Source organism: Cryptomeria japonica, chromosome 10, assembly GCF_030272615.1.
Source record: "Cryptomeria japonica chromosome 10, Sugi_1.0, whole genome shotgun sequence".
Lineage (NCBI taxonomy): Eukaryota > Viridiplantae > Streptophyta > Pinopsida > Cupressales > Cupressaceae > Cryptomeria > Cryptomeria japonica.
The window spans coordinates 591,946,605-591,973,970 of record NC_081414.1 but is presented as its reverse complement, the minus strand read 5'-3'; positions in this window follow the sequence as shown (position 1 = coordinate 591,973,970).

Here is a 27,366-nt window from a genome sequence, read left to right as displayed (position 1 = left end):
TGACTGGTATCCAGTTAAGAATACCTTAGAACTTGTTAAACTTCACCTTGCTAGAAGATTTTACAACTTCGTATTTGTAGTGACTCTATCTAGTGACACTACCTCTATCTCATAGATCAGTGTTGCATTCTCTTTTCAACTAATCGGTGTTGACTTCACCGATTCATACTTGTTTTTGCTATACTCTGTTCTACTCCGCTTGTTTACTTTCACATAGATCTTTTTCACATTGACAACAACCTTCTTAGAATGAATTGTGTGAATATATTAGCCTTTGGTTCTGATACCAACTTTCCCTCCAAAATATCAGATTCAAAATTTTGTTACCTCGCCATAAATTACTCTCCAGAAATCATTCCAGGAATATCGGTCAAGATAGTCATTCATGTCAATATGTCTAGCGGTTCACTGTCAGTTCATCTAGATGTTAACTGAATGTTTCCAAGTCTGTTAGTTGAGATTCATATTATGTTGGTGTATTGATCAAATTCTGCCTAACTGGTTACCTTCTATATACTGGTCTATTAATTACTTAGCCGATTATCCTCCTATTTACCAATCTATTCACTTCTTAGATGGTTGACCTCCTATGTGTTGGAATACTCATTATTTAATTGGTCTACACTCTGCTTACGTTGTCTACACATTGCTTAGTCAGTCTATACTTTTCTTAGTCAGTTAACCTCAGTATATCGGTCTACTCACTGCCAATAGGAATAAGAACTATTGTTCTTTACTGGTTACCCTTTACTTATTTACTGATGGACTGTGAAGACTTAGAAGATGATGTTGCCTACAATGACAACCATTTCAATCACTGGTCATACAAAATGTACCAAAATTCCAACACTCTCAATGTTCTAGTAAACAATTTTGCAAGCAATCTTTGATCATAAGAAAAGTCAGTACACAAAGTTTGGAATGCCTTGACATGTGTTAAAGGATCACCTTTTCCATTATATAATCCAATTGAGGGACTTCAACATGTTTAAGAGGGACGACTCTAACAATATCAAGAGAAAGTGGGATCGCAACATCGAATGTGGGAACACTAAACTTGGATTGACTCATAGAAGCAATTTGTTGTTGCAATGATGACATGGTTTGAGCAAGATTGTTAATGGTCGCTTCGGTTGAAGAATTTATGTTATACATGTTTGATTCAGAAGGTGGTGTGATTTTGTTAAAAGAAGGCATCATATTGAAAATAAGGTGGAGGAACTCTATGGTAATTATGCATAGGAGATTATTGAGTAGGAAATGGAACACTAAAAGGAGGAATATAATTACTGGATGAATTTCCCCCTTGCGTCACATTGATTGGGTGAGAGGCAAGGAGAATACCTATTGAAGGAATCGGTAAGGATGAACGACTTATTGAAGAAGAGGGATTGACCCCATGACTAATGTTTGTAGGTATGACATTTTGAGTTGATGTAGTCATGATATTTGAAGTGAAAGTAGGAATACTAGCCATTGGAGTGGTCAAAGGAATAGAATGATTGATTTGTTTAGAAGGTTGTGACTAACCTAAGTTATTAGAACAACTTTTTTGGCATAACTTATGGTGTTGGTACAACCGGTTCATCAGTTAGTATTGTCATTGATGGAAAACACTAACTGGTGAATAAGGCCAAACTCATAGGCAAGGAGGTGTAGTAAACCTCAATGGTTTACTCATGGTTGCAATGAGTATGGAGGATTTAGTGCTTCCCTAATATGCATTATGCACACAGTTAAGCAGTGTGTTGGTTGAAGAACTAATCGGTTGAAGGATATACAGAGTAGTTGATCAGTTAGTCAAGCACCCAATAGGTGTTGAGATCATTTTTTTTAAAACTAGCATATAAAATGATGATGTTGTCACAAGAGGTGACTGAGATTGCAGTTTGGTAGTCTTATGCATGACCGAAACACTCTAGATAGACTGATGATCAATTTGATTGATGAGCAGTGTCCGGTGGCCAAAGATGAAGAGTTGCACCAGTGAACCAGTGATACAGGTTGAAGAATGTTTTCCACCGAGAATCTTAGAGAGGTGACTAGTAATTTGGCTACAATGACCAAAGGTGAGTCAATCAGGGAGAGATGTCCTCAAAAAAACCATTAGTGAAGTTTACAGTAGTTAACAACCAGTTAAGGTGAGATTTGTGTGGATTTTTTGGTTTGCATTAAAAACACAGAATACAACCTAAAGGTTGATAAAATTATGAGTGCAGTGGTAGATAAGGATGAGTTGCTGGCAAGAATGATGGAGAGTGCACTAGAAATGTGGGAAGATTTGAATTTCAAATCTACCAAGTTTTAGGCTCAAAATCATTTAGGAAACAACAGTTGTGTGTTCGCAAAATATGGTATAAAGGTTTATGGGTAAAACAAAAAAGTTTGATCGTAAAAATTGCAAAGTGCAATTTTGAAGAGAGGTGATCCAACAAGATGAGAGGAGGGGATAACTTCTAAGTGAATAGTAGAGTGGTGAAAAGAGGGTGCAAAGCTCGAATAGTGTGAAGAGTAGAGAAAGAATGTAGATCACTAGTAGAGTGCAGAGCAAGTGTAATGTAGAGCACCAGTAGAGCACAAAGCAAGTATAACTAATGGTCAAACTGAAGAGTTTCAATTGGATCTAATTAAGCTAAGAGTAGCTACTATAGTAGATCATTTTCTCTAGTGTTTTCTAATAACTACAATGGAAATATCCCTTAACCGAGTGACATCTTAATTAATGATCCTAAGTCCTTTAACAAGGCTACCTCTAATAGGGTAAAGGTTCTAACAGGCCTTAAAGATAATCTCTTAACTAGGTGGCACATAACAATGTCTTTGTAATCTCCTAATAGGGATGGCTCCTCACCAAGTGTACTCCAAAAGAATGCAGATTTTGTGAGTTTCTAGTCACACTATGGTTTTCTCCCATTTGGGTTTCCACATGATAAATCTTGGTAGTCATGTGTGATTGATTTTATGTGTGCATGTTTCTTATTAATGTTGCTTTTACTGATAAGTATTAAGTTTGAATAGAATCTTTGATTAAGGAAAAATCTGGTAAAACTGGTATAGTGTTGATTCACCCTTGCCCTCTCAGCACCAGTTGGGACTAACAATCAGTATCAGAGCCTTGGTCCTTAGATTAAGAAGACCTTAACAACTTAAGGAAAGATCCAAGATGATGTGAAAGGAAGGACCCAAGTTCTCTAAGGAGAATTACACATTATGATGTCGTAGAATGAAGCTCTACCTAAGAACCCTAGGAGATCAATATTGAAATCATGTAAGCATAGAGTATAATGAACCTATAGGGGTTCTCACTATAGATCAGATCAAAGAGAAGCAAGATAACATCGTAACTATGGATGTGATTGCTAGTACTCTATCTGATAATGAGCATGTTGAGGTTCAAGATCTGAAAAACAACCTATGAGATATGGAATAAGATGAAGATTGTTTATGGAGGAGATCCTCATGTACAAAAGTATTAGGTGGACATTTTAAGAGGTAGATTTAATGAGATGAGGATGCAAGAAGGAGAGAATATAGAACAGTAAAGCAAAAGAATAAAGGATGTGGTAAATTCCATCAGAAATGTTGGAGGAAAACTTGAAGAAGATGATGTGGTCATCAAAATCTTGCAAACCTTTCTACCACAATATGCCATAAGGGTGTCCACAATTTGGGAACTCATATCTTTGGGAATAGTTAATGTTACATTTGACTCCCTGATCGATAAATTAACTGCCTTTGAACTAAGCAGCTATGCTAATAGTATGTCAAAGATTGATGCTACCTTCAAAGCTTCCTTGACACCTACACCAACAAGTAGAAGAAAAGAAACTGGAAGTGGTTATACTACAAGAATTGGTCATTCTCATTAACATGACAACCCGTTATCTGAAGAGAAGGAACAACATGAGCTTGAAGCTCTAATAGCAAGAAGGTTGCCAAGAGGAAAAGGAAAGTACAAAGGTAAACTACCCCTGAAGTGTTTCTAATGCAATAAAATAGGTAATATTGCATCCAGATGTCTTGATAATGATAGGAAGTACAACTTTAGAAGATATAAAGAGAAGACAAAGAAGGTGTGCTATCTTGCAGAAGGAGTTACTGATGAAGAATCAAAAGGATTTTATGGAGAAGGGATTGTATTTGAAGTGGTAAAGGAAGATAGCATAGAGAAAAGTGATATGGCATTGATTTCTAGTTCAAACTGGTGTGGAGATTGGGTAATTGATAGTGGTTGCACTCACCACATGACTGGTGACAGGAACAAATTCCTTAGCATGGAGGATTGTGATGGAGGACTGGTGAGATTCAGAAATGATGCTCCTTGTGCATTAAAAGGTAAGGGATCTATAGCCCTAAATGATAAAACCAATTGTGAAGATGTATACTCAGTAGAAGGGATAAAATATAGTTTCTTAAGTGTTGCACAACTTAACAATAAGGGTTACTGGTTAGAGTTTAATGAAGGAATATGCAAAATAAGTGATAAATTAGGAGGTTTCATTGCTACTAGTAAACAATAGATGCCACTTCAGGAAGTTGCCTAATGGAAAAGGTAGAAGACAGTTGGTTGTGGCACAAAAGATTGTGTTAGGTTAATTTTCATAGCATAGCAAAGGTTAGTAAAATGAAGTCCATCAGAGGTATGTCTAACATTATGAAACTTGAGAATGTTATGTGTAAATATTGTCAGCTGGGAAAGTTGACTGGATCTAGTTTCAGTAGCAAATCTTATTCATCTAAGAATGTGTTGGACTTAGTGCATACATATTTGTGTAGTTTTATGAGGATGAAGAGTTTCTATGGGGATCGATACTTCATGTTGTTTGTAGATGATTTCTCAAGAATGATGTGGGTTGTATTCTTGAAAGAAAAATCTAAAGCCTTTCACATGTTTAAGGTCTTCAAGGCTCAAGTGGAGAGAAGGACTAGTAAAAGTCTAAAATGTTTGAGATCAGATAGAGGAGGAGATTTCACCACTCAAAAGTTCATAAATTACTGTAAAGAACAAGGGATTATGAGGCAGATCTCTGCACCTAGAACAACTCAGCAGAATGGAGTTGCAAATGTAATGCCCACCAAAAATACCCTAGAGAAATTAAACTACTAACACAATAATGGAGATAAAAAAAAATTTATTTAACATCTATTAACAACTAACATAACACATAACATCTTCATTTAACTACATTCATTTTCCATTTATCCATTATGAACATGCATCATTACACATTTCCCTAATTAATGCAAGTGGAAATAAAATAACATCATTAATCTTTCCCTAGGGTACTTCAACATCATTACTTAATGAACTACCATAATGCTCACACAAAAAACACAAGAATGAACTCCCAGAGGCATAAAACTCATCAAGACATAAATGCATCCAATAAGCATAATCATAAATCATAAAGGGGGAACACATGTAGGAGTGGAGTGTCATTACATGCCATCCTTATAACATAATAACATAATAACACAAGGCACTAACCTGATGGACATGTGGAGCCATATCAACCTATGAGAGACCAAGGGAGATTATCTTACCATCTTCATGACCTTCTCATGCTTATCCTAAAACATCCTCCCTAGGACTAAGCTATGAGGCTCAAAACTATTCATTATCTTCTTTAAATGAGTTTTCATTACCCATCCCAATTAATCCATTATCAATGTTATCACTTGTTTACAAATCATGGAAAACTCCAATGTGCCTTGGTGGTCTAGACTTCATGCATCCTTACAAGAAACCTCATGCAATCCTATCTCTCGTGACCCCGATCATCACAAGGAAGCCCACTCCTCCTAACATGGCCCAACAATAAATCACAAGAGGCTTTACCAAAATAAATACATGAAAATAATACTTAATGCAGCCAGAAACCTCCACACATACTCTTACAACATATGCATGGCTACAACAACATCGATATAGAAAAACGAGCCTCTTGGCTAGCAATAAAACAAAGGCATATCAAGCCATCAAATGCTGAAATCAAATAATAAATACATCACAACAAGGCCTACTCACTTGCTGGTCCAAAACAACATAGTAATAATCTCAATCATCCATGGCCTATCCACATGGAAGAGAGTCTAAAATATCCAAAATGGTGTAGAGAAGTAAATATACATTCAACCATCAAAATACATCAAAACTGATAAAAGCCGAATCTAGAAAATATTAATAGACCTCAAATAAAGCCTCTAGTACAAAAATCAATTCGGTAAAATTAATTAAAATAAGAAAAATTGTGAAAAACACATAAATCAAATAGATTCGCGCATTTTCTCAATAGGTTCATGCTTTTGTTCAACAAGTTAGCTCTTTTGTTCAATAGGTTAGCACATTTGTCAATAGGTTCGCACATTTATTCAACAGGTTCACGCATATATTCAACAGGTTCATGCATATGTTCAATAGGTTCGTCCATATGTTAAAACAATGCATATGCATAAATTTGACAGAAATACTCAGAAAACTTACGAAAATAAAATAAAATCTTACACTTAACCAAATTTTACGAAACAAAGACCAACAAGGTTGCCCAGAAATATGGAAATAAAGGACATAAACGAAATAAAATCTAACAAAGTATAAATCAAAATATATCAATTTTTTCTCACGACAATACTAACAAAGAGAACCAAATAAACTCGACAAATCTCCAAATAACCCAACAAAACTCTCACAAAATAATCACACTCTAGGAGGGGATTGCAAAAATATCCTCAAACAACTCAAATGGAATCCACAAGAAGAACATTCACAAAGAATAAAAACCTATAGAGTCATCAACGCATTCTTAGAAAAACCAAAATATAATTTCCAGCCAACTATGGAAAAACCCACATAACATTAAGTTTCTCCCCAATTATTTATTTCCAAAACTATATTAAGACTATAGAAAATGCAATACATTATTCTTTCAACCCCAACCCAATACACTTGCAGACATGATGCATACACAAAGAGGCCATTAAAATTAAAATACATAGGCTCAAGCTCCAACCTACATCCTGAAGTAATGGAATGAAGTTGAAGAAGAGCTCCCACAAAGCCAAACCAAAATCCAACCAAGCTCCAGCCAAAACCAAGAGTGAAGAAATCCAAAACCAAGGAAGAAAGCTTGCTGGAAAAAGTTCTAGAGAATAGCCAACCCGAAAAACCCTAGCCTCCACTACAACCAATCAAAATATTTGATTCTATAAATTGTATTAGTGAAAGAAGAAATAAAACTCTAATTTATTGTGCAAGGACTCTGATGATATAGAAGGATATTCCACATGTCTTCTGGAGAGAAGCAATGAGTACTGTTGTGTATACCTTGAACCGGATATAGGTGAAGAAGGGGACAAAAAAGACTCCCTATAATTTATGGTGTGGATACTCACCCAATGTGAGTTACTCCAAGGTATTTGGAAGCAGGTTCTACAACAAGAGGGATGAGTACTCTAGAAATTGTTGGGTATCAAATCAACAGATTAGATAGGTTCTAAGGAAAAGCCAACTCCTATGATCAAACCCTCCAATTGACTTGGCCAACTTATAGAGAAAACCTATTTAGATGTTAACTCTCTCACTTCAGGCTTTGCAAGACCTAGGCGGGTATACCTATTCACCGGTTATTTTTAATGACCAGTGCCTTTTATAGCAGATTAAGTGTCATGTTCTAATTTCCTCCTATCTCAGAATGGCATAAGTTCCCAGGATGGAGATATAGCAGATGAGTTCAAGATTGTTGTTGTAGAAGCTATTCGATTTATGTTCCCTACTTTATTACTCCTGTTGCTTTAAAATAACATTTGATGAATATGGTGATAAGTGTAATCTGTGAATAACTAGTGCCTTCTTTGATGTTTGGGCTACAGAGTCATTATACTTTCTTTAGGACTTACTGTGCGAACTTGTGAGACAGTTTTTTTAACCCACCCCTTTATGGACCTGTCGGTTATTATTTCTTTTGAGATCAATTGAATGCTTATATCATAAGTTGCTTGAATGAATTTAACCCTACCTTTAAGGGACCAGTCAAGTAAGCACTGCGAAGAACAATTATAATTCGCAAGCAGAACTTTTATTTCAACCTTATAACATAAAGCATAAATTTGATTTCAAGAATATGAATAACCTTATCTCTTTTAGATAATATCACAAGTGATTTCCAAAACAAAGCAAAATAATCCACAACACATACACAAAGAAAAACAACTAATCATAGCATGTATTCCATCAAAGTTTGTATAACAGAAAACCTACAGGCTGTCATACATTGCTATCTTGTTCCTCTGTATCTCTTGTTTTTTTTATATTAAAAAAACCATTCTCATATATATATGAGAGCAAAAGTTATTCACAAAAAGACATGTCTTTTCAAAATACTAATTGTTAGTTTGAATATTCCTAACAAACTTAAGCAAAAAGAGATTAAGAATTCCTAAATGATGAATATAATCATCATCTTTGAAAGTTTTGATTTTAACACTCTATTTCTTCAATTCTTCTCCTTGTGAAAGGTATTCGAATATCATCTAGTTGACGGTAGGGGCCATGTCTTTGCTTTGATCCATTTTTGATAGAGCCCAATCCCTGATGTTGACAAGTTCATCCCGCAAATCTTCTAGAGATATTACTTCTCCTTCTTTATAAACTGAGGGCATTCCAATAGGTCTCCCATCATCCAATTCCTTAAGATCTCCTTTTAGCGTATCTTCGAGTTTAACATGACTTTCCATGTACGCAGTCCCTTCAGCCTTCTCCTCTGGCATCATCGTATCAACACTGTTTATTACTTCATGCAATCGTGCTTTTAATCTTTCATGCTCTCTTAATGCCTTTATAGTTCCAGTGTACACCTTCCAATATTGTTCAACATGTGTGAGCATGGTGTTGAATCGGTGTCTGATGATATCATTAACCTTTTTATCCATCTTTTGCTGGATATTATTTGCCTATTTGGTAGCCTTATCTGCTTGATACTTTCAATACAGAGCATCATCCAAGCTATGTCCTGTGGGATATGAGGTATATTCATTTAAGGGAGTCCCTATCTCAAGTTGCAATATTTTTGTTTGTAACTTTTGATTCTCCTCTTTAGATTTTTCATACAACCCCTTATAGGTGATGTTTTCACTAACCAAAAACTCTATCAGGTCCAAATTTAATCTGGCAACATCCAAGTTCAATTTAGCAGCGACCCTAGGGTTAGTCTTTCCAACCTGATGAATCATGAGGTGTCCAAAGGTTTCTTCGATATCCACAATAATTGGCCATTTTCCCTTTGGATATAACGCCCATTGTAGGAGAGCCTTTTTGTCAGGATCATACCCGGAGCCTAGGAACAATTTATCTATTTCTTGAGGCAACACTTGTTGATTCAAGTCTTGCTTCTTCAGGAATCCATCAAACAGAAGTGCTGAATTTATGTCCCAACCAGAAAAGATGATAACACCAGCCTCTTTTAATATTCTCCACCCTTTCTCAGGGGTCATATCTTTCATGAGGGTATCTATTTCATCCTATAGTCTTTTCATTTGTTCTTCTTTTGGTCTTCCAGCCATGCTTCGTTTCACATGTGCCCCTTTATACTGATACAAGAATGAAAGGAATTCCATTGAAGAGGCGAATCCGTCATCAGCAATGAAATCCTCATGCTCTGTCATCCTTATATCGACTACATCTCTAATGTTAAATTCACCAGTGTGCACATTCAGCTCTGCTTCAAAACTAGGAGGATAATCTTCTCTAGGAGAGTCAGCAGGGATACTACTAGCAGTTGATTTTGGTGACATGTGAGCCAATGGTTGACTATCCTTTTCAGTGTTGATAAAATGAAGGAATTGTGGGGGCACTCTATGCATAATTTCTGCTTCATGTTGAAGTAGCCTTTTGGCTATCTCCAGAGGATCTTGGAGGTTTCCAAGTAAGTCTCCATCCACCATCCCCCTTGCTCTTTTCCATTTGAAGGCTTCCCAAGTCATTTCACTCTTTTCTCTCAAAACCCTGGCCTCCTCCCTTTCAAGGTTCTTGATCAAGTCATCTGGCATTTTAGCCACATGTATTCTGGCCTTTAGTTTTTGTGACGCCCTGGCAGCTCTTATATATCCCTCAGGATCAAAGTTCTCTCTAGGTTCACCCAGAGTCATGCCATAATAGTCTAATTTATTTTGAAGTAGATGATAGCTTTTTGAACTTTTAACAATAAAATCAGAAAAGACCAATAACCCTGGAACAATGGACTGTTTACCGAAATCCGTAAGATGTTTGGCACTGACAGTAGATAATTGTCTCACAATCTCCAGGCTAGCCACCCTATTTGGTACTATAATTGGAAGCATGTATGGCTTTCCTTCATACCCAAATACCCTGATTTCTATATGATTATTGTGGCAATACTAGTCACCCCAATTGTGATCAATCTGAGACTCCGGAGAGAAGTCTTTTGGCCTGAGGAATCTCTTAATTTCAGGGGACAGAGTATAATCTCTATGTTGCCCAAAGGCCACACTAAGGGGTTTCACAAAATATTCCTGAAAGTGCCTGTACTGGTTGTTCATGAATCTTTGATCCCATGTAGAAACCCACAACTGAACTGGTTTCTTCAAACCATTCTTATCATAAGCTCTGATGCAAAAATCATCTGACCAGAAATTGATTTCTTGTCCACAATAAAGAATAATATGCATCAATAAAGAGTACAATGAAAAATGGATATTCACAAGGTCTCCTTTCAACTTCTCCAACCCATGATTTAGGGCATCTGCAACATAAGTGGCATAATCAAATGACCTAGGGTCTTTCGATTGTAAATCAGCACACAGAACCATAACCCCAATATCCATGAGAGGATGAGCCTCTAAGCCTAATACTTGGGCTGCAGCATAATATGTATACTTAAAATATGGATGGAAATGGTTGACATCAAATGGCACCTTGTCATTTTTGTTGAACGGAACAAAGGACCCACCCACTTTCGGCCAGTGAATAGGTAATCTCCATGTCCTGTAGATGTTTTCCAAGCTAAAGAATTCTTGCGACAGTTTCTGCATATCGATTTTCTCCTCTACTTCCCAGTCTAGATCAAATACCATATCAATAATCTATTTGTTAATCACCACCAAGGGATTCCCTCGGTAGTCGCATATGGTTTTGGTTCTTGGATCATAGCAATCTACCAGAGCTTTCATTAATTCAACATCCACAAACACATTTGGGTCTACCAATTTCCCTAAGTTTTTCTTCCATAGATTACTTATGGGCTCAGGAGCATCCCTTCTTTTGTAACTAAATAGGAACAATTCATGTCCCCTGATTTCGGTCCATATGTCTCCCAAATGTTCAAATCTATCCTCCAATCCTTCTTCTTCACTCTTAATCTTTTTAGACCTCACGCTGGATGTCGGGCACTGGTCTAGCAAATCCTGAGTTAAAGCTCTACCTTCCTTCTTTTGTCTTTTGGGCTTCTCTTCAGGATTTAGTTCTTTCCCTTTCCTACTCTTTTTAGAAGAAGAAGACGGTTCCATAATTTCAGCAAATACGAGAAATCACACTTACTTGGAGAAATGTCTAGCTCTTCTGATTGTCGTTCACGAATTTCAACAAATTCCTCACAATTTTCAGTTTCTTTGCATCAATCTGGTTCTTATGAAGATTCGATCAGTTCAGCTGTAATTGCATGGGCAACTTGTGCACAGTTAATGTCTCTGTGTCTATAACGGCTATTCAAATGTTTAAACTTAATTGCAAATGTGACATTCTAAACTTGGGCTTTTAACTCTTTCGCGGGAAGTACTGTTCGACTGAAATGATCGTAAATCAAGTTTTCAATGAAACCCTTATCTTCGGCCGAATGTTTTGATCTTTCATCAAAAGCTCAATTTCCTCGACATCACTTTTTTGGTGAATAGCCCATGTCAAAAAACCATTTTCAAGACTCATCGAAATCATCTTTTCCTCGATGAAATTTCTTTCGATAAGTCATTCGCGAGTTTCATCGAAATCATATTTCGATGAGTTCTGTTCTTTGGTGAAAGTTCATGCAAGCTATTCGAAAGTCTTTTTTCTTCGATATCCTCTTTATCGGTAAAACACCTCTATTTTTGTTTGATATAATGTTATCAATGAGATTTGTATTTCGATGAATGCTTTATGAATTTCTTCGGCAATTGTATCTCCTCGAAATCACTTTTTGCTTTTTGCTTTTCACTTTTCGATGAAACTGGAGTATCGATGAGTGGCTTCCTTCATTTATCGAAAGTGATATTCGCTGAAAACATTTTTGCATAGTTCTTTACACGTCAAGCTCTATTTCGATGAAAGCATTCTTTCGATGAGATGCTCGATATGATATTTTAGCCGATAATCTTTTAGTTTTCACGCCTATGGGAAGATTTTTTTATTTCAAATATAGTGTTCAATAGTGGCTCTGACTGAGGATGGAGGCACATTGTGTATGTCTTCAAGAATTCAGAATCTCTGGTTAGCGCAGATACATGATGGTATTTACAATGGAAATGGATCCTAATCTACTGTACATATAATAGAATATATTTAAGAAAAAAGCTTTTTAAGAATTGTCCATGTACTAGCAATTCTTGGACTTCCCCTGTTGTTTTTTGGAGCAAGTAGGAATCCTCTCCCTTTTTATCCATGATCACATATGGTCTGATCCATAAAGCCTCAAATTTACCATGCTTGCCTTTGTCCTGACTCTTGGCATTCCACATTAAAACCCAATCACCCACACAAAATTTTCTATCTGATGTCCTTTTGTCATATAACTTCTTTATCTGATTTTGAATTTTGATATTCTGCTTCTGAGCCTCTGCTCTGACTTCATCAAGCTCAACTAACTGCATTATCCTTTCTTGTGATGGATCTTCAACATCTATCCCTTCTTGAGTCATGAATCTATGTACAGGCAAGAGATTGTCCAAAGGCAGTCTGGCCCTTTTGCCATAAACCAACTCAAATGGAGACTTTCCCATAGATTTCTTCACTATTATCCTATCTGCCCATAATGCAAGATTCAACTTTGAATCCCATGCTTTCTTGTTTTTTCCCAGCATCTTTTTAATGATCTTTAGGATATTCTTGTTGCTTGATTCAACTTGCCCATTTCCTTGAGGGTGGTAAGGAGAAGAATGTGATGTTTTGATGCCATATTCTCCACAAAAAGTGTTGAATTCCTCCGACCTAAAGGACATACCATTGTCTGAGATGATCTTTGCAAGAACACCGAATCTAGTAATAATGCTCTCCATTATGAATTTTATCACCACTTTGCTAGTGGCCTGTCTAGTGGGTATTGCCTCTACCCACTTAGTAAAATAGTTTGTAGCGACTAATATCCATCTGTGTCCTCCACTAGATTTTTCTGATATCTCCCCTATGAAATCTATTCCCCATTGTTGAAATGGTTCCTCAGCCAACATTGGTCTCAATGGGAGTGACCCTTGATATTTCATTTTGCCTGAAAATTTTTGACAAGCTTCACACTTTCTGACATATCTATAAGAGTCATTGAAAACACATGGCCAAAAATATCCAGCTCTCAATATCTTATGTGCAGTAGTCTTAGCTAAGAAATGACCACCACAAACCCCATCATGCATCTCATGAAGAACTTTCTCTGCTTGGTAGTTATCTAGACATAATAATAATATCCCATCTCTATTTTTCCAATATAAGTCCCCATTGACAATCACATATCTTGCAGATTTCAACTTCAAAGCTCTCTTCTAATTATTAGTCATACCATCCAGGCATTTCAAGTGCTTAAGGTAGTATATGATATCAGTGTACCATGCTATATTCTCAATGCTGAAGTTAGCTTCTTCCCACCCAACTTGATTTACACAAGACTCCTTAATCTTAGTTCCTGTCATGAGTTTGGCCAACCCTTGTCCTTTGATAACCTATGAAATTTTGAGCTCGATGTTGAATTCTTGTATTTGATTGATCCATTTACATCTTTTTCCTGTGACCTCACTTTGTCTGAAGATATCTTTCACTGCTGCATTGGGAACATATGCTATAACTTCAGCCCCTACCAAGTATGGTCTAAACTGTTTTACTGATTTGACCAAGGCATAAGCTTGCTTTTCATTCAACTCATATTTTACTTCTGAAGGGCTCAAAGACTTGCTAAAATCTGCAATGGGCTGCTCATACCCTTCTGGATTCTTCTGCAACAATACTGCCGCTATTGTGTGACAGGAGGCAAATGAGAATATTATAAAAGGTTTGCTAAAATCTAGAGAGATTAGTATTGGTGCTTCAGAAATTGCTTTTTTGATCACCACAAAGGAATTGATTGCTTCCTCAGTCCAATCCATTTGGGCCTCTTTCTTTAACATCCTTACTATGGGTTTTATTATGTCTGCAAAATTCAAAATAAACCTTCTTACAAAATTAATTTGTCCCAAGAATGATTGAATGGCCCTGATAGTTTGGGGGATAGGAACCTCATTGATAGCTGCCACCCTTTCAGGGTCAATTCTTACCCCTTCCTTGGATACTATGTGTCCAAGTAACTTTCCTTCTTTGACACCAAAGTGGCATTTCTTAGGATTCAAGGAAATCCCATACTCTAAGGCTCTTTTAAATATCTTTTCAAGGTGCTCACAATGATCATCAGCTTTCTTTGAGTATGCAGTTAAGTCATCTTGGTATACTACCATGATTACATCAATCAGCTCTGCAAAAGCCACATCCATTGCCCTCTGAAATGTAGCACCAGCATTAGTCAATCCGAATGGCATTCGCGCATAGACATAAGTGCCCCATGGAGTTGTAAATGTTGTCTTATATTTTTCAGTTTCTTTAACTTTCGCCTGATTATAACCTGAAAATCCATCCATCATAGACAATAACTCACACCCTGTCACCTTCTGCAGCATGTTATCCATATTTGGTAATGGATAATTATCCTTTAGAGATGATATGTTTAAATTCCTAAAGTCCACACACAATCTAATATCCCCATTTTTCTTCCTGACCGGTACCAAGCTAGAGACCCATGTGGAATATCTGCAGGGTTCAATAATTCCCGCGTCTTTCATCTTTATGATCTCTTCCCTCATTTTTGGTAACAGTGTTGGATTAATAGGTCTCTGCTTTTGTCTGAATGGTTTAGCTTCTGGCTTAAGTGATATCTCATGTTGAAAAAGATCTTCCCTATAAGCTTTGAGATCTTCATAAGACCATGCGAACACATGTTTGTACTTTTTTAGCAATATTATCAGTTGTTGCCTCATGGTAGGAGTTAATTTTTTTCCAAGAAAAACATTTCTGGGGGTTTCTTCACTTCCTAAATTGACTTGTTCCACATCACTTTCTTTAACAGTTGATCCTTTAGTCTCAATCACATCCTGAGCATTAAAAGCTCTTTCCAATGCTACTAGGCCTCTTGGTAATTTGTTTGATTTTAGCTGTATGATTTCATGTCCAAATAAAGTTTCTTTACCTTCAATTTTTTCCACAAAGTCATTAAAATTTATAGCTTGAATCTGATAATGATCAACACACTGTAAGAAATTTAGCAGATCTGCATCATCTTGAAACACTTGCCAGTTATATAGGTTGTCAGGAACAGATGGTCTTACTTTCATCTCAACTTCAGATATCCCAGTTAGCGTTATATCATTATCTTTTAATGCAATATTTGCCAAAAAATCTTCCATGATGTTCTTCGACCTGTCTATCCAATTTATTTGAAAAGCATCAAAAAGCTCCATAGTATCCCAAATAGCATTCCTGTATTGTTTCAATCTTAAGTGTTTTGAGGCATATTTCTCCTCTACCTGTGAAACTATCAATTCTGAATCACCAAAAACACTTAGCAATTTAATTCCATGTTTAACTGCTATGTTAAGACCAGTGAGTAGAGCTTCATATTCTGCAATGTTATTTGTGCACTCAAATAACAACTTGAAAGAATATTTGTAAGTTTCCCCTACGGGTGAAATAAATAGGATTCCAGCCCCACTTCCTTCCTTACTACAAGACCCATCAAAGAACATTTTCCATACTTGATCATCCCTTTCAGTTAGACATGATTCAATGGGGATCCACTCTTTAAATTTAGGTTTTGTCAGTTGCACTTGGAAATTGTCCATATCAGTTTGCAAAAAGCATATTTGGTTTACTGCTTCTTCCATGTCTTCTATGATATATGTGGACTGGGGTTCTCTATCAATTTTTACCTCCTGTCCATTGATTGGAATCGTAGCATATGATAAATCCAGCTGCACATATCCACCAATCATATTTGACCACTGTCTAGATAGCAACATTCCATAGTTTGGAGGAACATCTACCACTATAATATCTATTTTATACGATGCTTCTGGACAGGCTGCTAACTTGAACTCTACATCCTTCATGACACCAACCACTAGGACTAACCTATTGTCCATGGCATAGCATTTCCCAAAGGTAGTATCAACATCTAATCCAAGTTCTTTCATTACCCCAACAGGCATGACATTTATAGCTGCTCCTAAATTGATCATACAATTCTTTATTTTCTTATTGTTTATCACCAAAGTGAGATAAAATGGGTCTACCTGCGTTGGGTTTTTGGTTATAGTGGACCCTAAATATATAACTGGGGCCATTTGTTCACTACTGTCACCTATTGGAACCTCTTGTCTCTGTTCATTTACCTTTTCTTCTTGGATACCTGAAATCATCTCCTGAGTTTTTTCTCTGTACTTAGGAAACCTCATTATTTCCATCAATGGAACAGAAACTTTTAATTGTGTTAATGCAGTTGAAATATCAAATGAAGTAGAGTGTTGTGTTGAAGGAAATTTTGCTATTTCTTCCTTTTGAACATCAAGACCCCTTTTATTATTCTTTGGCACAACTTCCTTAATCTTAGTTTCTTTTTTAATTTGCTTGAGTGTCTCATCAGTTTCCTTCATAAAAAGACTAGTAGGTTTACCTTGCTCCGGATTCACCATTCTATTCCTTAAATCATAAGTCCTTTTTGCTTCTGCAATGGCATAAGCTGTAATTTTTCTTTTTTCTTCTTCAGTAGGGGCTCTGAGCTTAACACTTTCATTTTTGCTGGTGGTTACAGGTAACATAGAGAATTGATCAATGTTCATGGAACCTGATCTTCCTTCTTGTGCAAAGGATATCATGTTAACAACTGGGTCACCCATATGTTCTTCATAACCATTCTCTTCCTCCTACAATCCTTTTGCTACAGCACACAGAGAGGGAACATGTGGCATATTGCAAGCATAACACCACATGTCATCATCTTGAGTATAGTTTACTGTTCTTCTTAGTGGATCTGGAATTTGCTGGTTATCCCTGTGATTCCTGTCTACTGGTTTTCCATCTTTCCAGGTAGTGTTGTAGGGCATGTCATGCAATCTGGGCCTCTCAGGACGGTAATATTGTTGTTTCTCTATTTTGTTTACCCTTACAGATAAATCTTTTAGGGCATTTAAAACTTTGTCAAGCTTATCTTCATCTTTATTAACCTTGGGTGCTTTAGGATTGTACAACCTTGCATCCTCTCTTTTTCCCACTTTACCAGCAGCCTTCCTGTTATTTTCTATAACAATGGCATCTTTCATAACATCCCGGAGGTCTCTAGGATTTTTGGTTCTCAGCTCATAGTTTGTTTTACTATCATAAGCATTGATGTAATATAGAATGCTTACCTCAGGTACTGGTTTCATCCTATTGGGGATTTTGTTTAGAACCCTGTTAAATCTTTTGTTAAAATCTATCACTGATTCATTTTGCTCCTTTTTTATGCTAATGATCTCATGCAAAGCAAATTCAGGGTTGTTATGGTCTCCATACTGCTCAAGGAACAAGTCTTTGAATTCTGCAAGATTTCTAATGGATGCGTCAGGCAACGTCCTAAACCAATCTCTTGCATCTTCTATTAATGACTGCATAAACAACCTGATCTTAACATATTCATGTGGTAAACCAAAATCCTCAATTACTGCATCAATGGCTTTACAATGAGCTTCACCTGAAATTGCATTACTTCCAGTGAATCTTGGTATTGCAGTCCTGATTTCATTTGGGATAGGGTATGGGTATACCATCATTCCTAAAAAATCAAACTGCCTCATTTGTTCCATATTTATTAGTCCATACCCCCCATGAGGATTCCCAAAGTTTTGGTTCATGTTACCATATAAGGGCATTTGATTCTGATAAGGAAAAGTGAATTGGTTTTGGTGTTGATATTGAAATTTATTAGGGGGTGGATGTTGGCTATAAAATTGACCTGGAGGCGGAAATTGGTTATGAGCGGCAAAGTTTTTATGTGACTTTGGCTGGACTGGTGATGCACTTGATTGCACATGATCATCCCTTTTGTTACCAAACAAGGGGTTCTCATAAGCCTTAAAATTATTACTCTTTGTTTTACCCACTCCCTGAGCACATTTTTTCTTGTAGTTGTTTACATCTTTATTAAAATCATCCTCACAACCATTTATGCCTAATTTAGCACATAGTTCCAAACATTCCTGAGTCCTTCCTGAATCTCTCATTTTAGCAGCTGCCTCCATCATTTGTCTAGTTAAATCTGTAAATCTATCTGCAGGATCTGCCATACCTGATCCCGATGAAGGCGGTGTGTTTTGTCTGGATCGTGCTTCATAATTTTTGAAACTAGGGGGAATTTGATATCGCCCCTTCTGAGCTTTATATGCTACAACCAAATCCTCATTTACTGGGCTTGAATTAGTTGCTTTATCCTGTTCTCTGAAGGGTGAATGTTGGTTGCTTTCATGTTTATATTGATTGTACCTTTCTCTAATGAATTCATTCATGGGTTCTTTGTTTTTGTTCTTTCGTTGAGAGAAATCTAACTAGGATAAAGATTGTCCTTTCATGACCAATCTCGTTCCGTGCATAGATATTCCTCCCTTTTTTTATCTTTGAGTCGCCACCTCTCTTCTTAAGAGGAAATTTTTTTTTGCTTTTGAGTTTTCTCCCATAGCAGAGTCTTAATAATTCTTCCCCAGTAGAGTCGCCAATCTATTGGGTCTCAAATCAACAGATTGGATAGGTTCTAAGGAAAAGCCAACTCCTATGATCAAACCCTCCAATTGACTTGGCCAACTTATAGAGCAAACCTGTTTAGATGTTAACTCTCTCACTTCAAGCTCTGCAGGACCTAGGCAAGTATACCTATTCACCGGTTATTTTTAATGACCAGTGCCTTTTATAGCAGATTAAGTGTCATGATCTAATTTCCTCCTATCTCAGAATGGCATAAGTTCCCAGGATGGAGATATAGCAGATGAGTTCAAGATTGTTGTTGTAGAAGCTATTCGATTTATGTTCCCTACTTTATTACTCCTGTTGCTTTAAAATAACATGTGATGAATATGGTGATAAGTGTAATATGTGAATAACCAGTGCCTTCTTTGTTGTTTGGGCTACAGAGTCATTATACTTTCTTTAGGACTTACTGTGCGAACTTGTGAGACAGTTTTTTTAACCCACCCCTTTATTGACCTGTTAGTTATTATTTCTTTTAAGATCAATTGAATGCTTATATCATAAGTTGCTTGAATGAATTTAACCCTACCTTTAAGGGACCAATCAAGTAAGCACTGCGAAGAACAATTATAATTCGCAAGCAGAACTTTTATTTCAACCTTATAACATAAAGCATAAATTTGATTTCAAGAATATGAATAACCTTATCTCTTTTAGATAATATCACAAGTGATTGTCAAAACAAAGTGAAATAATCCACAACACATACACAAAGAAAAACAACTGATCATAGCATGTATTCCATCAAAGTTTGTATAACATAAAACTTACAGGCTGTCATACATTGCTATCTTGTTCCTCCGTATCTCTTGTTTTTTTTTATATTACAAAAACCATTCTAATATATATATGAGAGCAAAAGTTATTCACGAAAAGACATGTCTTTTCAAAATACTAATTGTTAGTTTGAATATTCCTAACAAACTTAAGCAAAAAGAGATTAAGAATTTCTAAATGATGAATATAATCATCATCTTTGAAAGTTTTGATTTTAACACTCTATTTCTTCAATTCTTCTCCTTGTGAAAGGTATTCGAATATCATCTGGTTGACGGTAGGGGCCATGTCTTTGCTTCGATCCATTTTTGATAGAGCCCAATCCTTGACGCTGACAAGTTCATCCCGCAAATCTTCCAGAGATATTACTTCTCCTTCTTTATAAACCGAGGGCATTCCAATATGTCTCCCATCATCCAATTCCTTAAGATCTCCTTTTAGAGTATCTTCGAGTTTAACATGAATTTCCATGTACGCAGTCCCTTCAGCCTTCTCCTCTGGCGTCATCGTATCAACACTGTTTATTACTTCATGCAATCGTGCTTTTAATCTTTCATGCTCTCTTAATGCCTTTATAGTTCCAGTGTACACCTTCCAATATTGTTCAACATGTGTGAGCATGGTGTTGAATCGGTGTCCGATGATATCATTAACCATTTTATCCATCTTTTGCTGGATACTATTTGCCTGTTTGGTAGCCTTATCTACTTGATACTTTCAATACAGAGCATCATCCAAGCTATGTCCCGTGGGATATGAGGTATATTCATTTAAGGGAGTCCCTGTCTCAAGTTGCAATATTTTTTCTTGTAACTTTTGATTCTCCTCTCTAGATTTTTCATACAACCCCTTATAGGTGATGTTTTCCCTGACCAAAAACTCTGTCTGGTCCAAATTTAATCTGGCAACATCCAAGTTCAATTTAGCAGTGACCCTAGGGTCAATCTTTCCAACCTGATGAATCATGAGGTGTCCAAAGGTTTCTTCAATATCCACAATAATTGGCCTTTTTCCCTTTCGATATAATGCCCATTTTAGGAGAGCCTTTTTGTCAGGATCATACCTAGAGCCTAGGAACAATTTATCTATTTCTTGAGGCAACACTTGTTGATTCAATTCTTTCTTCTTCAAGAATCCATCAAACAGAAGTGCTGAATTTATGTCCCAACTAGAAAAGATGATAACACCAGCCTCTTTTAATATTCTCCTCCCTTTCTCAGGGGTCATATCTTTCATGAGGGTATCTATTTCATCCTGTAGTCTTTTCATTTTTTCTTCTTTTGGTCTTCCAGCCATGCTTCGTTTCACATGTGCCCCTTTATACTGATACAAGAATGAAACGAATTCCTTCAAAGAGGTGAATCCGTCATCAGCAATGAAATCCTCATGCTCTATCATCCTTATATCGACTACATCTCTAATGTTAAATTCACCAGTGTCCACATTCACCTCTGCTTCAAAACCAGGAGGATAATCTTCTCTAGGAGAGTCAGCAGGGATACTACTAGCAGTTGATTTTGGTGACATGGGAGCCAATGGTTGACTATCCTTTTCAGTGTTGATAAAATGAAAGAATTGTGGGGGCACTCTATGCATAATTTCTGCTTCATGTTGAAATAGCCTTTTGGCTATCTCCAGAGGATCTTGGAGGTTTCCAAGTAAGTCTCCATCCACCATCCCCCTTGCTCTTTTCCATTTGAAGGCTTCCCAAGTCATTTCACTCCTTTCTCTCAAAACCCTAGCCTCCTCCCTTTCAAGGTTCTTGATCAAGTCATCTGGCATTTTAGCCACATGTATTCGGGCCTTTAGTTTTTGTGATGCCCTGGCAGCTCTTATATATCGCTCAGGATCAAAGTTCTCTCTAGGTTCACCCAGAGTCATGCCATAATAGTCTAATTTATTTTGAAGTAGATGATAGCTTTTTGAAATTTTAACAATAAAATCAAAAAAGACCAATAACCCTAGAACAATGGACTGTTTACCGAAATCTGTAAGATGTTTGGCACTGACAGTAGATAATTGTCTCACAATCTCCAGGCTAGCCACCCTGTTTGGTACTATAATTGGAAGCATGTATGGCTTTCCTTCATACCCAAATACCCTGATTTCTGTATGATTATTGTGGCAATACCAGTCACCCCAATTGTGATCAATCTGAGACTCCGGAGAGAAGTCTTTTGGCCTAAGGAATCTCTTAATTTCAGGGGATAGAGTATAATCTCTATGTTGCCCAAAGGCCACACTAAGGGGTTTCACAAAATATTCCTGGAAGTGCCTGTACTAGTTGTTCATGAATCTTTGATCCCATGCAAAAACCCACAACTGAACTGGTTTCTTCAAACCATTCTTATCATAAGCTCTGATGCAAAAATCATCTGACCAGAAATTGATTTCTTGTCCACAATAAAGAATAATATGCATCAATAAAGAGTACAATGAAAAATGGATATTCACAAGGTCTCCTTTCAACTTCTCCAACCCATGATTTAGGGCATCTACAACATAAGTGGCATAATCAAATGACCTAGGGTCTTTCGATTGTAAATCAGCACACAGAACCATAACCCCAATATCCATGAGAGGATGAGCCTCTAAGCCTAATACTTGGGCTGCAGCATAATATGTATACTTAAAATACGGATGGAAATGGTTGACATCAAATGGCACCTTGTCATTTTTGTTGAACGGAACAAAGGACCCGCCCACTTTCGGCCAGTGAATAGGTAATCTCCATATCCTGTAGATGTTTTCCAAGCTAAAGAATTCTTGCGACAGTTTCTGCATATCGATTTTCTCCTCTACTTCCCAGTCTAGATCAAATACCATATCAATAGTCTATTTGTTAATCACCACCAAGGGATTCCCTCGGTAGTCGCATATGGTTTTGGTTCTTGGATCATAGCAATCTACCAGAGCTTTCATTAATTCAACATCCACAAACACATTTGGGTCTACCAATTTCCCTAAGTTTTTCTTGCATAGATTACTTATGGGCTCAGGAGCATCCCTTCTTTTGTAACTAAATAGGAACAATTCATGTCCCCTGATTTCGGTCCATATGTCTCCCAAATGTTCAAATCTATCCTCCAATCCTTCTTCTTCACTCTTAATCTTTTTAGACCTCACGCTGGATGTCGGGCACTGGTCTAGCAAATCCTGAGTTAAAGCTCTACCTTCCTTCTTTTGTCTTTTGGGCTTCTCTTCAGGATTTAGTTCTTTCCCTTTCCTACTCTTTTTAGAAGAAGAAGACGGTTCCATAATTTCAGCAAGTACGAGAAATCACACTTACTTGGAGAAATGTCTAGCTCTTCTGATTGTCGTTCACGAATTTCAACAAATTCCTCACAATTTTCAGTTTCTTTGCATCAATCTGGTTCTTATGAAGATTCGATCAGTTCAGCTGTAATTGCATGGGCAACTTGTGCACAGTTAATGTCTTTGTGTCTATAACGGCTATTCAAATGTTTAAACTTAATTGCAAATGTGACATTCTAAACTTGGGCTTTTAACTCTTTCGCGGGAAGTACTGTTCGACTGAAATGATCGTAAATCAAGTTTTCGATGAAACCCTTATCTTCGGCCGAATGTTTTGATCTTTCATCAAAAGCTCAATTTCCTCGACATCACTTTTTTGGTGAATAGCCCATGTCAAAAAACCATTTTCAAGACTCATCGAAATCATCTTTTCCTCGATGAAATTTCTTTCGATAAGTCATTCGCGAGTTTCATCAAAATCATATTTCGATGAGTTCTGTTCTTTGGTGAAAGTTCATGCAAGCTCTTCGAAAGTCTTTTTTCTTCGATATCCTCTTTATCAGTAAAACACCTCTATTTTTGTTCGATATAATGTTATCGATGAGATTTGTATTTCGATGAATGCTTTATGAATTTCTTCGGCAATTGTATCTCCTTGAAATCACTTTTTGCTTTTTGCTTTTCACTTTTCGATGAGCGGCTTCCTTCATTTATCGAAAGTGATATTCGCCAAAAACATTTTTACGTAGTGCTTTACACGTCAAGCTCTATTTCGATGAAAGCATTCTTTCAATGAGATGCTCGATATGATATTTTGGTCGATAATCTTTTAGTTTTAATGCCTATGGGAAGATTTTTTTATTTCAAATATATTGTTCAACAGAAATTATAATCCTAAGAGTGATGAAGGAATCTTCTCAGGTTACTCTACAAAGAGTAAAGCATACTGGTGTTTGAACAAAAGGACCAGTAAGATTATGAAAAGTGCAAATGTCATAGTAGATGAGTTCTATGAGAAAAATGAACTTGACAACAAGAGTGAACCAGAGGACTATCAAGGATTTTATTACCCTATACCGGTCAAACCTACTATATAGAATCCGAATGTAGCTGCAAATGAGGAAACATGTGAAGTAGAACCTGCACAACTAGTAGAAGAAGCTCCAAGAAATGAACCGATACAACTGAGGTATGTTGGAAACAATCATCCTGTTGACAATATTATTGGTGAAAAAAATGCAGGAGTATTGACTAGAAGAAAAGTAAGGGAGAGTACATGTTTTCTCTCTAAAATTGAGCCCAAAACAACAAAGGAGGCTTTAAAATATGAAGACTGGATCAAAGCTATGGAGGAAGAAATGGAGCAGATTGAGAAAAATGAAACTTGGACCCTTGTGCCCAGATCGGAGAACAAAAATGTGGTAGGCACCAAATGGGTGTTTAGAAACTGATGCTCTGCAAAATGGACAAGCTTAGTCTAAGATAAATAACACACATACAAGAAACCATTAGTGTTAATCAATCAAAAACTAATCTAAACAGGCATATCAAAAGAGATACTAAAAACATGAAAGTATATTTAACTAAAGAAGCAAATATGATGAGGCATCTCCAAATACCTCCTAACATGCTCTTAGCTTCTTCTCCTTTGTTCCTCTCCTCTCCAAGTTCCAAAATAATGTAGCTCTTAGTAGCTTTTTGCACTATGGATGCTTATGGAGGATTGAGATTTGAGTGTTTTGGTCCAAATGTAAAATGAAAAGTTAAAATACTAGATGCTATTGAAAATGTTGATTTTAACTAAAATAACAAATATATTAGTTTTCTATGCTAAATGCTCTCTAAAATGCCTATAGGTTAAATGCATACAAGTTTTCAGGATCTGGATTATGAAGAAATGGGCTCTATTTATAGGAAAAATGGAGCAATGGATGGTTGAGATTGAGTAATCTCAACAAGGGTCAGGATTGAATGATTTCAAATCCATGTGAGGGCTTTCAACCCAATCCCAGGATGACAAGTGTCAATGTGAGATAGGTTGAGAGGAGAGGGAATAAGCATTAAATGCTTGACATGACTTTGGGAGTTAAGGTCAAGGTTAATTGAATGAATAAACTCTTTATTCAAAAAATAAAGCTTTTATCCAATGGATAAATTCTTGTGCAAAGGCAAGAGGGATAAATATGGTCAAAGCAATAAATGCTTGGGGGGACAAGTTTGAAATAACCATAAATGGTTATGTAAGAGCCATTAATGGTCATGTAAGAGCCATTAGTGGTCTTTGAAGACTTTAGAGGTTAAGTTGTTTGAACACGCAAAGCATTAGATGCTTTTCAAAGACTTTTGAAGTCTTTGAGAAGTGACTCCATTTTGCTTAGGAATGTGACAATAATTGGGGGATGGATTAGGCTAATTAGGAAGGGGTTAGAACAATCTAGAAGGGGATTAGATTTTACAATTGGATTTGGTGGGTTAGGGAAAATAGGATTTTTATTTAAAATAAAATTAGTTTATTTCAATAAATGTGTGCAAGTTGCATTTGTAGGAAAATGCAAGTGGGGGGGTTTTTAAATGATTTAAATAAATGTTAATTTATTTAAAAGAGGAAAAGGGGGATTTAATTAAATAAATAGATTTTATTCATTTAATTGATTGTGAATTTGGTATAGTGAATTAATTAAAATAAATTGAATAATTTATTTAATTAATAGGAGAATGTTTGAAGATGAACTAATTAAATATTAATTTAATTAACTGATGGCTAGTGGATTTTTAATTAAATAAATAGCAAATATTCATTTAATTAAACTGGACAGATTTATGTGACTACAGAAACAAAATGGATGAAACCAGTCAAGTAGTAAGAAACAAAGGAAGGTTATATTGCAAAGGCTGTGCAGAAGAAGAAGGTTTGGACTATGAAGAGACCTTTGCACCAATGGCTAGACTAGAAGGAGTCAAAATATTGCTTGCTTATGCTGCCTACAGGAAGTTCAAGGCATACCAAATGGATGTCAAATCGGCATTCTTGAATGGTGTTCTAGAGGAAGAAGTGTACATTGAGCAATCGAAAGGGTTTGCTTGAGAAGATGGAAGAGATATGGTATGTAATATGAAAAAGGCTCTATATGGGCTAAAACAAGCACCAAGAGCTTGGTATGAGAGGCTGCACTCATACCTAATAAGTATAGGGTTCATGAGAACCAGTGACAAAAACAACTTGTATTTGAAGACTCGACAAGAAGGAAAAAATTTGATTGCAAAGATTTTTGTAGATGACATCATCTTTGGAGGAGATGAAGAAATGAAGAAAGAATTTGAAATGTCCATGATAGGTGAAATAAAATTCTTCATTGGTTTGCATGTTTATCAGCTAAAGAATGGTATATTCATCAGCTGGACCAAATATATAAGGGAAATATTGAAGACCTTTGGAATGGAAGATTCCAAACTTGTTGGAACTCTGATGGTTACAGGTTGCATGCTTTCCAAATACGATGAGGCTAATGAAGTTAATGAGACACTATACCTATCCATGATTGGTAAGTTGCAGTATGAAGTGCATAGTATATCGGATATACCACACACAGTTGGCTTGGTTGCTATATTTGTTGCAAATCCAAAAGAGACTTATATGGTGGTTGTTAAGAGGATACTCAGATACCTTAAGGGTAGTGATGAGTATGGTCTCTAGTATCCACATAAGGGAAATTTCAACTTAAGTGTTTTCACTGATGCAGATTGGGTAGGGAACATTGATGACCAAAAGAGCACTAGTGGAGGTCCATTCTTTCTTAGAGATAGGATTGTGTCATGGACAAGAAAGAAACATAATTGCATGTCTCAATCCACAACTGAGGCAGAGTATTTGTCTTCTATAGTCAATTATACATAGGTAGTATGTGTGAGATTTTGCCAAGATCTAGAGGCAATGGAAAGAACAAATAAGAGAGAACAAAATAAATGATAGGAATAAACTGTATTCTATCAAGATGAAAATACTGATCAACTAGATCATCAATCGTTACATAAAATAAATATGAGCTTGCTAATATAGTCAAGGCTATATAGATATGTGAGCACACAAACATGACATGTGGCTCAATAAGAAACAAGGGTAGGTAGGAAATAAGAAATAGGAGAAACAATATAATAGTCCACATGAGGTGGATCACCCACTGAATGTGGAGTGTAACAATAAGATCACCACCATAAAAGGTGGAAATTCTCCTACACACACTATCCCAATGTGGCACAAACACCCAAGTGTCTCATACCCAAACTAC